Below are 13903 nucleotides of genomic sequence, written 5' to 3'. Positions count from 1 at the left end.
GACCTATTACAGTTCCAATCACTGCTATGAATCCTTGTTAAGATTCTTATTGATCTTATCCTTGTTAAGATTTGTATCCATCAATTCCCCCAAATGTATAAATCATGTTAAATACTCTAAATGTCAAAATGCAGCATATTGTTCAACAAGTGAAATTGCATACTGGCCGAGCAGAGCGTTTTGAGCATGGACTGCCAGGCAGAATGTTTACCGAGAGGGAAAATATGGAACAAATCCCACGCAGAACAACTTTATAATGAAAGACTTTTTACTCTGTAGTAAGCAATGATACTGTATTATACAGAATGAGTGACAACCCTACCAACATTTCCTAGTTTAGCAAGTAAGACAGGCATCATCTTAAATTACCTAACCAACTGGCTAGCTATTAAATTAATGTTATATTCAACTCACTCGTTGTTCAAAAACATTATCAGGGGGATAATGAGGAAATGCCTTAGCCTCAGCTAAAGCTGGCCTTCTGGTAGCGCACAGCTAAAAAATGAGAAACATGAGTTAACAATATTATTAAATCCAATTACTGTTCATATGTATCCCACTGAACATTACTGGTCATATGTAGACCATTGAACAATGAACATGCATACCATTGAATGATGTCAAAAATTAATACAAAACTGCCTCCACCACAAGTGTCATCTACTGACCTGCTGTTATTGTGAGCTCAGCAGGTGGACTCTGAAGTGAAAAGAAGCTGCAACTTGACATTGTTCTGGAGTAGAGTGTGTTCCTGTTGGCATTCTACCAAACTGACAGTGGATGATGTAGCGATGAGCAGGTACATGCATAAACGGGGCATTCTAAATTTGAAGGGGGGGAAAAGGGGAAAATAAAACAAAATAGCCTTGTCAAACTCATAAGTACCTTTCTCTCTTTTTTCAACTGACACACAAAATCAAAGAGGGTGCCAGCAGCCAAAAAATGACTGACCACACAATACATTACCAATGATGTCAGGCCCTCAAAGGATCCCGTAAAAGCCTCTTACAGTTGGTCAGCCCTCAGAGGACAGTTAAACCAATATTTTAAATTCCAGTCTACAGACTATCTGAAACATGAGATATTCCAGACGCTTTTCTGACTGAGTGAGGTGTTTGACCAACAGAAATGCTTCTGCCATTGGCATTGTATGTAAATACATTTCATACATAATGTACTTGGTCTCAATTTTTAATTGCATACTGGAAAACATTACAAATTTATACACAGCCATAATGTCACCCAGTTCAGTTGCAACATAAGTTTATTTGCATCGATTGTAAGCATGGCAGGAAAGAAATATTGAATATCTTATTGATAGAAAATGAATTAGTGAATTGATGTTGTACACCAATACAAAAAGTAACATTTAAAGACTGATGTTTAAAGATGTATTATAGTAAGAAGAATGCATAAGTTCATGTCAATAAGGTGTAACTGTAGATTTTCAGAACATTTTGCTCTGCACTAGCTTTGAAGTCTGGGCCACGATCCTAGTAGGGGTGACATTAATCTGCCGTTTGTTTCATGTGGACAGAGGCAGGGATAACCCCCATTCTTCTACTTGGTTTCATAAATCTGTGTGTTCCCACCCTAACCCCTGTCATTTTAATAATCTAGTTCACAATCTAGTAATCTCTCACTCTACATAGTCAGGGAGTCCACTTGTTTGTGCATTTAGGTGAACCTGGCTTCAGGTGTGACTTTGGGTTAGAGAGAAAGTGGCCTGTTTCTGAGCAGACAAAAGTATGCATTCCTGAAAGTGGAGCTTGTAATGGAGTCTTGTGCACAAAAATAACCAACTATACTCCCTGAGGGGGATTCAGATTTCAGTTTAGATGGGAACAACAACCAGGGAGTGGGGGAAGGGGGGTGCTGAATAGAGCAAATTCACCTGCCTTGGGCCTGCTGCTGCTTTTAAGACATAAAAAAGAATTCACAATAATGGCAAAAACATCCAGCTGCAGGCAAGAGTGAGCAAATACAGAGAGCACTGTAAAAGGGAGCTTGAAATGAAACATGACATGACGATAACAGAGGTATTTATAAACCAAAACTTACTCTGAGACGTGAAAGAGGAGGAGAGAAAAGAGATGCAGCTTGTGTGGTGAATCGGCCCATGTAGGTCACCCACAGAGGTGCTGTTTAATTGCTGGCGCTCTCCCACAGGCACTGACAGCAGCAAATAGCTTAAGACTGATGACCCTTTTCATATTGCGCATCCCAAGGGCTTTTGCTTCATTGTTCTTAATAGGAACTGATCAACGTGAGGTCACTCAGCTGGATCTATCCACATCTCATCTTCTTTTCTCATAATAATGAGCGAATGCAAAACAAAAGCTATTCCCCCACCACACACCCCCTCTCACTCCTACCCACACTCCCTCTCCCTCTTCACAAGACCACTCAGCACAGAGATTCTCCAGGCGATGGTCCCAAATCTGATGTAGGGACGGGCAATTCCAGTCCAGGAGGGCCGGTGTGTAGGCAGATTTTTGTTTCCACCAATTACCCAGGCTAAATGAGCTAATTGGCTATATACACCAACATTGTAGATTAGATCACAGTAAAACATTTCATATAAGACCACAAGAACAGTCTTCAGCTCTCATGTATGCACTGTAGCTAAAATGTCAGATAGCGTTAATGTTAAGGGTAATTAAGTAATTAAAGCCAGATGTTGGCATGAAAACCAGAAACAGATATGACCCTTGTCACCCACCTCTGATCTGATGGAATAAAAAAACATTAAGGTACAGTTCATAGCCAGCATTTGTACATTTATGCATGTAGAAGATAGAACTAGATGGAGGTGTTGTTTGTAGTGAAGCTTTCATTATGAAATTTGCCTGTAAGTATATCCTTAACACTTTTCTAAACATGACTATAGATTTTTGTGTGGTTTCATTCAGAGCAGTGTATGGGGTGTTCATTTGATACTAATCATTTTGTGGAGTAAATTGCTGTTTCCACTAGTTTTTTATTCAAAACATATGAACGAAAAAATAAAAATGTTATCACACGATTAAGCTGTCTTCCTTCTTCAGGAGTAAAAAAGTAAAAAGTATAATAATTACCCATGTGTTGAATTTGAAATACTCATGATAAACTGTGTTTTCAAATATAGCCTAGAAATCTCTGGCAGTATAGCATAATTTATTTGCTTTTTAAAGTGGTCTGGTCGCATGAAGCATTTCCATGCATTTCATCATTGAGGCTTTCTGTACTGACTGACCGAGGCCAGATATAAGTTCCACACCTAACAGCAACAGTAACAATATTGGACAGTAGCCTTTTTTCTATCACTCTGATAGATAGATAGATAGATAGATAGATAGATAGATAGATAGATAGATAGATAGATAGATAGATAGATAGATAGATAGATAGATAGATAGATAGATAGATAGATATGAATGTGTTTGTTTTTTGGATGTTAATTTTGGCCACTGTTAACAATTGATTTGGTGTTGATGTATATATGTTTAAGTCTGCCCATTTTCTAAGTGGTCACCAAAGAAGACTGCTTGAATATTTAACTCCCGTGTGGATACGATTCTATTGTTAAAAGGTTTCGTTCTCCACTACCATGCCCAAATCTAGTTATTTATGCAGGCACTAACAGGCTGTAGACCACTGATCCAGAAAAAAGCACATAGAACAACTGTCAACCTTTGACGGTCTCAGAATGCATTTCCTTTGCATCAATATTAATAGAACTATTTTTATATTTTAATATAGTAGCAATTTATTTTAAATTGAGATGGTAGGTATGGCATCCACCAAATTATGGCTTGGCGAGTCATGTCCTATACCAATACAGCACAGAAGGTTGGGCACTTTTCAATATTACCTACAGAAATTACCATAACGACCAAAGACTCTCCGCCCTTAAGAACATTAACAACTTCATACACCCACACAATATTTTGTATTTCTCTTTCATCTTTTTCCTGTCAATTTTGTCATCATAAATGCTCCTGCACCACAATCAAATAATTCTTCCCATTGGACATTTAGCTACATCTTCTGGAATTCTGCAAATAACTGATCAAAGTAGTCTGATCAAAGTAGCCAATTGCAGGCTACTCTTGTACACAGGCAAAATGTAAGTGCACATGTGGTGCTATTTCATCCAATAGAACATGTTTTTTTTAAACTGTAGTGGTTGCCATCTTTGTTTTGTGTGGAAGCGAGCTTGTTTGCTAACTTGCCAAAAAAATTTAACTACTGATTTTACAGAGGTATAATCTTTGTGGGAAGCTCATTTATATTTATGAAATGCATTCTCTATCATTTAACTTGCAAACCTCACATAATATCATTTCATTACTTGGGATGGGTTTCGTTGCCACACTTTTGACCATTGTGCTTTTGGCACTTTGACCGAGTTTAACATTAGCTAGCTTGACAACGGCACCTGCTGTCACTGATTTAGTCAACAGAGTGAGTGTAATGTTAGGGAAGACGACACCAAAATGAAGGACAGAAATCTGCATTGTGATTAGGTACCAGTCTTATGGGAACCGGTGCCCTAGTGCTCCCTTGTTTTGGTAACACTATTCGTGACTCAGACAGCTACAGACCTAAACCTCGGACTATTATTTCAGGCTTCACCCAGCCGCAGGCTTGTTCTGCGAGCCTGCCCCTGGGTACTATTGGAGTCCTTTTGCAATAATGTTCCATATACTCCTGCCATTTCCCTTGACCAAGGCGCTAGCCTTAGAACTGAAGTTTGTCCCTGAACACTGCACTCTGGCTGTCACTTTGTTACTTTGCTTTCACATCAGCCCCAGTTTTCATGCCATTGTCTTGCAAGGGCACGGTGGGCTTGGTGGAAGGTTGGTCAAGTTTCCTCAGGACAGCACTTCACCATTCACCACAGCAAGCATGCGCGGACTGCCAGGGCTTCTTCCATACTTAGTCTCTATCACCCAACTTTTGAGCCACACAACCACTGCAGGGGAGGACTGCACTTCTTCAGCGACTGGAGCAGGTAGACTTGCAGGCATCTGATCAATGAGAGAGCCGCCAGTGCACAGGCAGGAGAAACCCTGACAGTTGTAATCAGAAAACAACTCTATATTTTGGCCCAATTTGCAGCACTGTGGGTCAAAGCTGGCATTGCTGCCGCCTTATAGCCTCACAAGGAATCATATTTTGTCCATTTCATCCATAGACCCTGTATGTTTAATGGATTCAATAAATATTTGACAGAAGTGAGAGTAAATTGACAGTATCTACAATACTTCACCCTTAAAAAGAATGCGGATTTTGAAAGTTCTAGAAATTTCTATTCTATGCCCATGAAGCTTACAAGCTGACATTAAAGCTGTGTGCAAAAAAACTGAGAATAAGCCCATTTTTCTGGCCTGCTGTGTTGAGTAGCCACAGTGCTGACAGAGCTCAGTGTTGGACATCAATAGGTTAATAAAGTCAAAGAACACACAGAGAGATAAAGTGTATACCGTGATCCTGGCTGATAATGAGTCAGAGATCTCCAAAGGGACAGTTATTATCGCTGGGTGTCTAGGGAACTGCTGGGATCAATGATCAAAGCCAGGGGAAGCCGAGGGGGCTGTTAATCTCTTCTGCTGGTCTGGCACGAGGCAAGGCCCCATACGGCAGAGGGCAAGATACGCTGGACAAGGTGCAAGATCGCCTGCAGTCTTACAGATGTGCCAAGCTAACTCTCTCCTGTGAAATTTAACTACTCAATGGAAACTAGCCCACATGCATAATAAACACAGCAGTTAAATCTGGCCAAACAGTGATAGTGATTTACAACAAAGGTGCAGAGCATTTCTGCAAAGCAGAAGACAACAGCAGAATCTCATTGGACCCATAAAAAGCCTCAGCTGCAAGCAGCAGGAAATGAATTTTTTTAACTGGAGTCTTTTAGTGTGCAAATTAACCATCAGAGAGCACAATGAGAGCATCAGAACTGATATTGTGACAGGTACATTGTTGGTCCACTGAAAGATTTTTCATCTCTGCTTCATCTCTGGAATGTGTTCCATGCTTGCTTTATTTCTTTTTAGCACAATCCTCTTGAGTAGGTCATTCACTTTATCTTTAATCATGAATCTCCTGCCCCTCCCCATGAAGATGGCTCTGTATTTTTAGTTGTACTCCTGGCAGAGTGTGTTTGGAAAGACGCAGCCAGGTATAGATAAAGATATAGGCTGACTTTTTCATTTGAATTGCAGTGAGTAAACCATACCATTCCCTTGCAGTTATGAAAAAAGTGTTCTGTGTACATGTGGTAAGCAGGCTAATTTTCTTAACGAAGGTTAGAAGGTTAGACACTTAAATGAAGGGTTCTATGTTAACGCCATTAATCAAGAGAATTATGTAGATTAGAGCCAATCAGGGGCCATAAAATGTAACCAAAACAACTCCCTAGGTACACTGCAGTCATTGTAGCATGATCATGCCTCTAGCCATTTTGGGCACTCTGAAATATGAGGTGTAACTTACTTTTCAACAAAAAAAGGTAAGGCAAATATTAAAAATCATACATATAAGATAATTTGAGATTTGAATATATTAATTGTTTCTTACATAACTGCAATAACTACTGGTCTTTTTACCTGATGACTGTTTAAGAAGATGTGATCTCCCATTCCTCCTTTTTAATCATATGTAAAGTGCAACATGATCCCACTGGAATTATGGGGGATTTGTGTTTGTTTTCCAGCTTTATGACCCCTTCTCAATTTGAACTCAGTGCTTGGTTTAAGCAGCCTTAAGTGTTGAGTGTGCAGAAATGGCCACATGAAGGAGAATGTCACTAGATGTAGGGTCAGAATCATGAATACGACAACTCCCTGAACACCAGTTACCACTGCTTTACACTCTCTCTACAGCATATCAGTTTAAATAAAAGGCATGGTAGGCAATGTTTTTAAAACTGTTATTAATCCATTTACTAATATAAAAGCTTAGCTGTTCTGTGTGCTCTGGTCTTATTTATTTATTTTATGTGCCATATATTTTCTTATTTAGTATTCACTTACTGCATATAACCATTTTAGTCATACAATCCCACTAAATATTCTAAGATTCTGAGATTTAGATTGTTTTATATTTAGATTTGAACACATGGGCTCCCTACAGAAGCACTGACCGTTCTTCAAGCACATAGAAATCCACAACACACTGTTAAAGGTCTTCTCATGACTGTTTAAACCTGGCAATTGAATAAATACATTTCAATGTCATTTGATAAAAAGAATCTCTGTAAAAACACAGAAATATGTAGAAACTACTATAGTTTGACATTTTTGCACCCATACAGAAAAGGGATTTACTAACGTTCTAAATTCTGGATACAAATGTCTTGGAATAATCATATATATTTGATGGTCAACAATATACCCAAGCAAGTAATTCATAGCAGTATAAAATTTAGCGCTTTAAGTATTTAAGTTAAGTTGGTTTCTGCACATGGATCAGGGATCTAAAAATAAATCTCTCACTGAATTGACATTCCCATAGGCTCCAGAGTATTACCTATTAATTCATGGAAAATGTGGACATGTGGATGTTAGAGACACAATACACCTGCTGGTAATTCTGATACTTACGGACCAAGGTTCTCTCAACAGTTCAGGCGAGAAATATCCTCATAACTTCATATTGGAGCATTTTGTATGTAGCATGGAAATTCATGGAATCCACTCCAGCCTACAGGTATTCAATAGACAAGAAGGAGTATGGCCAATATTATGGAGTGGGAAAGGTGAAGTGCTTCATTGGACCTAAAGGCATGGTGGTGAAGAAGGGATGGGGTCATGGTGTTTGCCTGTAGTAATTACACAGGACCTCCTTGCTCCCCTAAAGCTGTGCTTAATTCCCTGTTTGCCTAGGGCCCCTTCTGTTTCATTAGTGGCCCCCTCCCACTACACATAATCATTACAGTTTAATTTGGGAGAAGGTACGCACACTGCCAGCAAGTCATCCAAGAATGAACTCGTTTTTATGCACTCAAATAGCAGCAGACCTAATGACCCCTCTGATAATTACACAATGTCAATATTGTTGAATTTTAATTGCATAGCTATTGCAGACTTACTATTGAGAAAGTGCTATGCACTATTGAAAATACACATGCATCCCATCCAGTTGGGAGTAAACAAAATGAAAATGAGCGTGCCAGATGACATCATAACCAGCATTTCATGTGTACTGCTTCCAGTTAATTTGCATTTCATTTAATTGCCTGTGGTAGCCAAAGTAGTTCCAGCCCTGCACCATCTATATTGATCCTGTAACACACCAGCATTCTTCAGCCAATGTGCACGCTTCCAAGACAGAACTTACTGAAGCAATAATGGCACCAGTATTCAATGTTCAGCGACTCAGTAACCACTGAAATAAGGCAGTGAAACTCGGAAGCCCATGGCTACATTTATTATGAAACCCACTATCCAGAAGCTCAGGGTACTTTGACAGACCCCCTTAATGATGTCCTTTGGCCTTTTGCCATCTAAAGTAAAACAAAGGCATTGTAGTGATTGTTCTGGAGCCTCACTCTTGCTGATCGAGCAAGTGAGTGATGGACACTGCCATCTCAAGGGCAGCTTAAAAAAACCATTAAAAAATATTTATGGTCAGTCCTGTTTTGTTTAATCAAACATGTATTCAGACACAATGAAGATATCATAAAGATAAAAATAGGTAACAATAAAACATTATAAAGAAAACCTGCATGATGACATTGAACATTGATCATGTCTTGTATATCAAATGATAATGAGTAGACGGATCAATAGCAGAATAAAGCCTGAAGCTCTATTAACATCTCCAATTAAGGCACAGGAGATCAATGCAGTCTGCTGTTGAGTGGCAGGCTCCCTGGCAGAAAGAAGAACATTGGGATGGAATAAGAATGATTGACAGTCATCTAAGTTATTAAAATGAAACTGACCACACTTAATTAACGGCTATTTTAATTAGGCCTTAACAAATTCCATTACCGGTCCACTTAACATCCAAGCCTGTATTCTTTCACTCTTCAGGGAGGGAAGTTCAATTGTTTCATTATTCACTTATTTTTTAAAGGCAAGCCCTTAAACCACCACATCACATACTTGTCTAGCACCTCAAATATGCCCAGTACACCATTCAAAAAGTCAGTATAACATATGTTCTTCTATTTTCTGATCTGTAGTAATTGCAGCTGGATTCTGCTTTGCTTTACTGGACTCAAACACAAAGGCAGAATGTTCTTGTTGGAAATATTATCAGTTTTGAAAAGGATCTCTCAAAAAATGTTGAGACAAGACTAGTGCTGGCATATTGCAGCATATAAACAGAAAATGTCTAATTATGTCCCTGATGGGCAGAACTGTTGGCAAGTTTTATTTAGCCCTTTGAAGTGTAGGTTTTTGGGCATGTTTTTCAAAAATCTAAGTCTGTGTTCTAGAACTGTACAGCTTTCAATTGCCAGGAATAATCATCAGAATGTTTAGAACATTCTAACTACATATTTCTACATATGACCTTACACCTTAAAGGGCTAATTAGCATACATGTTGATATTATTACCACGATGAGCGCAGTGCAGAAAGGTAAGCAACTGTGGCATTCTGAAGAACGATTGTCCATCCAGCATTTATATACAGTATAATTTGCAGCTTTTAAAGTGCAGATTTTATTTTTTTATTAATAGTTTTAATTAAAACAATTATTTGCCAGTTTTATTTGTGTGAGTTTATATTGTGCCAGTATTTTGGAAGGTAAGGCAAAGGGCAAGAAACTATAACTCAGTAATCTGGAACTTTCAGCTTGAACTTGCGGCTCCAGTAGCGTTATCTGGTTACTGAGCCAACAACAGCACTCAATCACAGTCTGCTTTCATCTGACATGCAACCCTTTATTTTCCACAACTCTCCACTGCCCCGTGCAGAGAACAGAGGGCAACAAGCAACCATACCATGATTTAGATGCTCCTGTAATTTAAGGTAAAATTCCTCATGTTCAGTGTAAATATTTGAGGCATACCATCAAATGGTAATGGATTCACAATTTCAGTGTAGAGTGGTAAAACATGCAATAAAGATCACAGTAAATATGTATTATGTATCTGTGACCATACTTCATGTGCACGTGTACATCATTGCTACACTTCAGAAAGTAACAGTGCAGTACGGTTAAGTTATATGAACTAACAGTAGCCTGTTTTGTCTACTCAGTAATGACACTGGAACTCCAGCAAGTAATGCACAGCATTGTGGTATTATTTACATTTTTAACATCACAGTTCTTCTTGAATCCTGATAAGCAACTAACTAAATATCAAATTAAAACATGTCAATTTCAACTGAAAGGAGTATTGTATCAATAATAATAGTGACAATTTTAGGTTTAGCTGAACCAAAAATACTTCAACATCAAATGATTTTGTCATTTTTAATAAAATAATAAAGCCATCAGGGCATCTATTTTTCAGTGCAATTGCTGAATTCTATTATACTCAATTATACTGTAATGATAAGATAAGAGTAGAACAGGTCAACAGCTAAAGGCTGTTTCTCATTAAGTTTAGAAATAATTACTGATGCAATTTAGCAAAATTCTTTTAGATTATAAAATGTTAAGATTTAGTATACTACTGTATATTGTGTATGCAAAGAAAATTTCCCCTTGATTAAGAAGAACAAAAGCCCTTAAAGCTACTATCATTGTATGAAAATCTTTTCAAGAAAGATTACTCTGCACTCAGTGAATTTAATATCTGATTAAAGCAAGCTCTGTCTGTCGGATTAAAATCTAATCTACAAAAAAAAAAAATGAACCCATCATTAAAACACTGTAGGGACAATGACTCTTAACCTGGCACACTCATTGTAAGCAATTGTAGATAACATAGTTTAAAGTAAAAACACAGGAAGGGAAAGAACATAGACATACTATATGACATTGAACAGTCAAAACAATCCAATGAATTCTTTGACCTATTGAGTTATGAGACATACCATACTGATATTTCACAAATCCTATAATACTGATTATTTTTCACAGGCCCATTTGTAGAGATCAAAATGCTCTAGATTTTTACATTGAAACAGATTATTTTATTACAGAATACTACTACTACACTACTACTACTACTAATAATAATAATAATAATAATAATAATAATAATAATAATAATAATATGAGAACCTATATTTTTCTAATGAAAAACAACTATGACAAATTAAAAGGAAAAAAATAAATAGGAAATATTTACCAAATATATTCTGAGCTGGCCTTGTCTAAGCTGAGGCAAAGGAATCATTAACTTGCACTCTACCCAACCCCTATAAATCATCCTAACATAAATCATGGTAGCCTTTAAATATTAATGAGTGGTGCTTGCTTATTCACATTCAACATAACACATTTAGACTGAGTCAAAAAGGAGGGAAATATACCTTGAACTTCTTTTGTATATCACAGCAGTACTCTAGTTATGGCTGTTTACATTACACAACATAGATGTGTAATGTAGATGTCAATAGATGACACAAATCATTTATGTAGTTCATTGTTTTTATAGTTTATAACATCACTGCGTGTTTATGGTATTGGGATATTTCAACATTTTATTGTGAAGACATTTCACATAATTTATTTAATTTAATTGGAAAACAACATACCTATTACAGACACTCATGAAGAGTTATTATGATGGAAATCAGGCATTATCATACATCTTTAAGAGACCTAAGATGCTCACACACCATTTTTATATTATTACATAAACTGTTGGCCATGTGTGTAGGCACATCTAAATCTTCTCCTGTAACTTAAGTTTAATTTGCCTGACAAGCAGCCCTAACTCACACCATACTGTTAAAGCAATGAGATTCCAGTCATATGAAATTAAAAGTAAATGATTCGCTCAGATCACCTTATCTCGTTCCTGATCGTGGACAGAGAAAAGGTTTAATCCCCAAGGAGTGAGTGGCCTGTGGGATTAATATTCGCGAAGACCAGCTGTACTCTAGACTTGCGCCTTTTGCCCTCTTCATTTACATGACAATAGGGATGACTGAATAAATTAAGAACAAGGCACTTCATGAAGGTCTTTCTTGAGTGTATCACTCTTTGGCTTAGATGTTCAGTTAAAGGTCTTTTGCTCATAAGCTCCATCTGACAATTACATGAGTATTCCTCTTGTTTGATGTATGCAGCACGTTAAGTACTGACATCATCTGCAAGCTGAAAACTGAGTCATGTTTTTATCTCTCTCTCTTTTTGAAGAAGAGCTTAAATATTTCCATGATCTGATGTAATGTAACACAATTGCTAATTATTTATTAATTTGTATTTTAAGTAGATATTACATTTATTACATATCACACTTATTAAGATAAATTGTGGTGAAATATTGCATTAATCATCAAAATTGGTTTATAAATACACTGTTTCCATCATTTGTACTCGTACTAGCACAAATAAATTGTGAGTGTTCTCTGTTATTGGTTTGCTTCTTTTCTGTACATTTATTACAAATAGTTTTCGAACAGTATGCAGTACAAAGTGCATATGTTATTTCCGTTCATTACATTGCATCAGAAAAACTCATAAGTGTTCAATGATTGAGTCGTTCATCTCAAATATTTTCCTAACATTGGTGCCATCTGCTGGTGTGTAATAAAACAGTACCCAAACATGTCTTCTTATGACGCATTTTTGTTATTCAAAGGGTAGGTCCCAATCATATACTGTATAAAAATAGTCCCAATACTCGAAAAATGTAGTTGCATGTGTCCTCCACTGCCACCACTGCCACATAAAGTTTAAATGACCACATTCGCTTCAGATGGTAAGATAAAAACACAGGGTCAAGTTACATTAAATTATTTTGGAAACACTGGGTTGCATTACTTTTGAATAAAGTTAGTTTAATTTGCGTGAGCATCGTTTTGATGTCAATCAGCAGTCAATTTTTCCATTCCATATTAAGACAATCGATAAACCTGACGTCATGAAATCCATATGGCTTCCCTTTTGTGACATTTCCTAAACATAGGCTATTGGTCTGATATAATTTCAATATCAACATTGCATAAGGAAATAAAGTTATAAACACTGACTTAAATGGCCATTAACTCTTAAATTTACCATTTATCTTGCCTATGTTTGATCTTTTTTAACGCTGTATGTAATGCTGTTGCAAAATGACTCCAATAGTACCGAACTGCAGTCACGCAGAACAAGGCTGAGTGAAGCCAACAATAATAGGTTTTAAGGCCTACCTTGTCGTCATGTAGTTGTCGGTAATGAATAGGGTTGGGTGCCGTCTTCACCAGAGTTACAATCGCATTGTCGTCTCAGTCAATGGCAGCAAGTAGCAAGCAAGCTAACGTTAAACTCGGACAAAGTGCCAAAAGCAAAACTGGCAATGGGATGTGCCTCTGCAATAAGAAATACGTCCTTTAATGTGGTCGTTTGCTCATTTACTTAAAGCTAGACTATCGGATCAGGCACGTTTCAGGCACCATACTGTTTCAAAAGTATTGCTTTAGCCAAAGTGTTGTCAAAATCTAAATGATACCCTATCATGTGGTGTTTGCATGTGAAATTATAGAGAATGCATTTCAGAAATATTAATGAGGTTCCAACAGGGATTATACAGCTGTAAAAGCAATAGTTTTCATTTTTGGCAATATTACTTATCAAGCAAGCTGGCTTCCACACAAAACGATGGTGACCACAAAGCACAAATTTGTTAAAAAAGTGTTCTATTGGCTGAACTAACATCACATGTTAACTTCTTTATATTTCCATTTTACCTGTGTATCCAAGTATCCTGCAATTAGTTACTTAGATAAGTCTACTTTGATCAGCTGTTGTTATTGGTGGATGTAGCTAAATGCCCAATGGGGAAAATTATTAATCTGCAGGG

General features: G+C 37.3%; 1 long non-coding RNA gene across 1 annotated transcript; it reads right to left on the bottom strand.

The window, feature by feature from the left end:
* Window positions 1-336: 336 nt before the first annotated feature.
* LOC118218803 lies at window positions 337-13557 on the bottom strand. The gene is made up of 4 exons (XR_004763551.1): window positions 13254-13557; window positions 7590-7689; window positions 669-821; window positions 337-495 (listed from the first exon to the last, which is right to left on the bottom strand). It is a non-coding gene; the product is annotated as an uncharacterized LOC118218803 (long non-coding RNA).
* Window positions 13558-13903: the final 346 nt, after the last annotated feature.

The sequence above is a fragment of the Anguilla anguilla genome, chromosome 2 (assembly GCF_013347855.1).
Source record: "Anguilla anguilla isolate fAngAng1 chromosome 2, fAngAng1.pri, whole genome shotgun sequence".
Lineage (NCBI taxonomy): Eukaryota > Metazoa > Chordata > Actinopteri > Anguilliformes > Anguillidae > Anguilla > Anguilla anguilla.
Note: the sequence above shows the minus strand (reverse complement) of the source record. Positions and strands in the feature narration are given on the sequence as shown.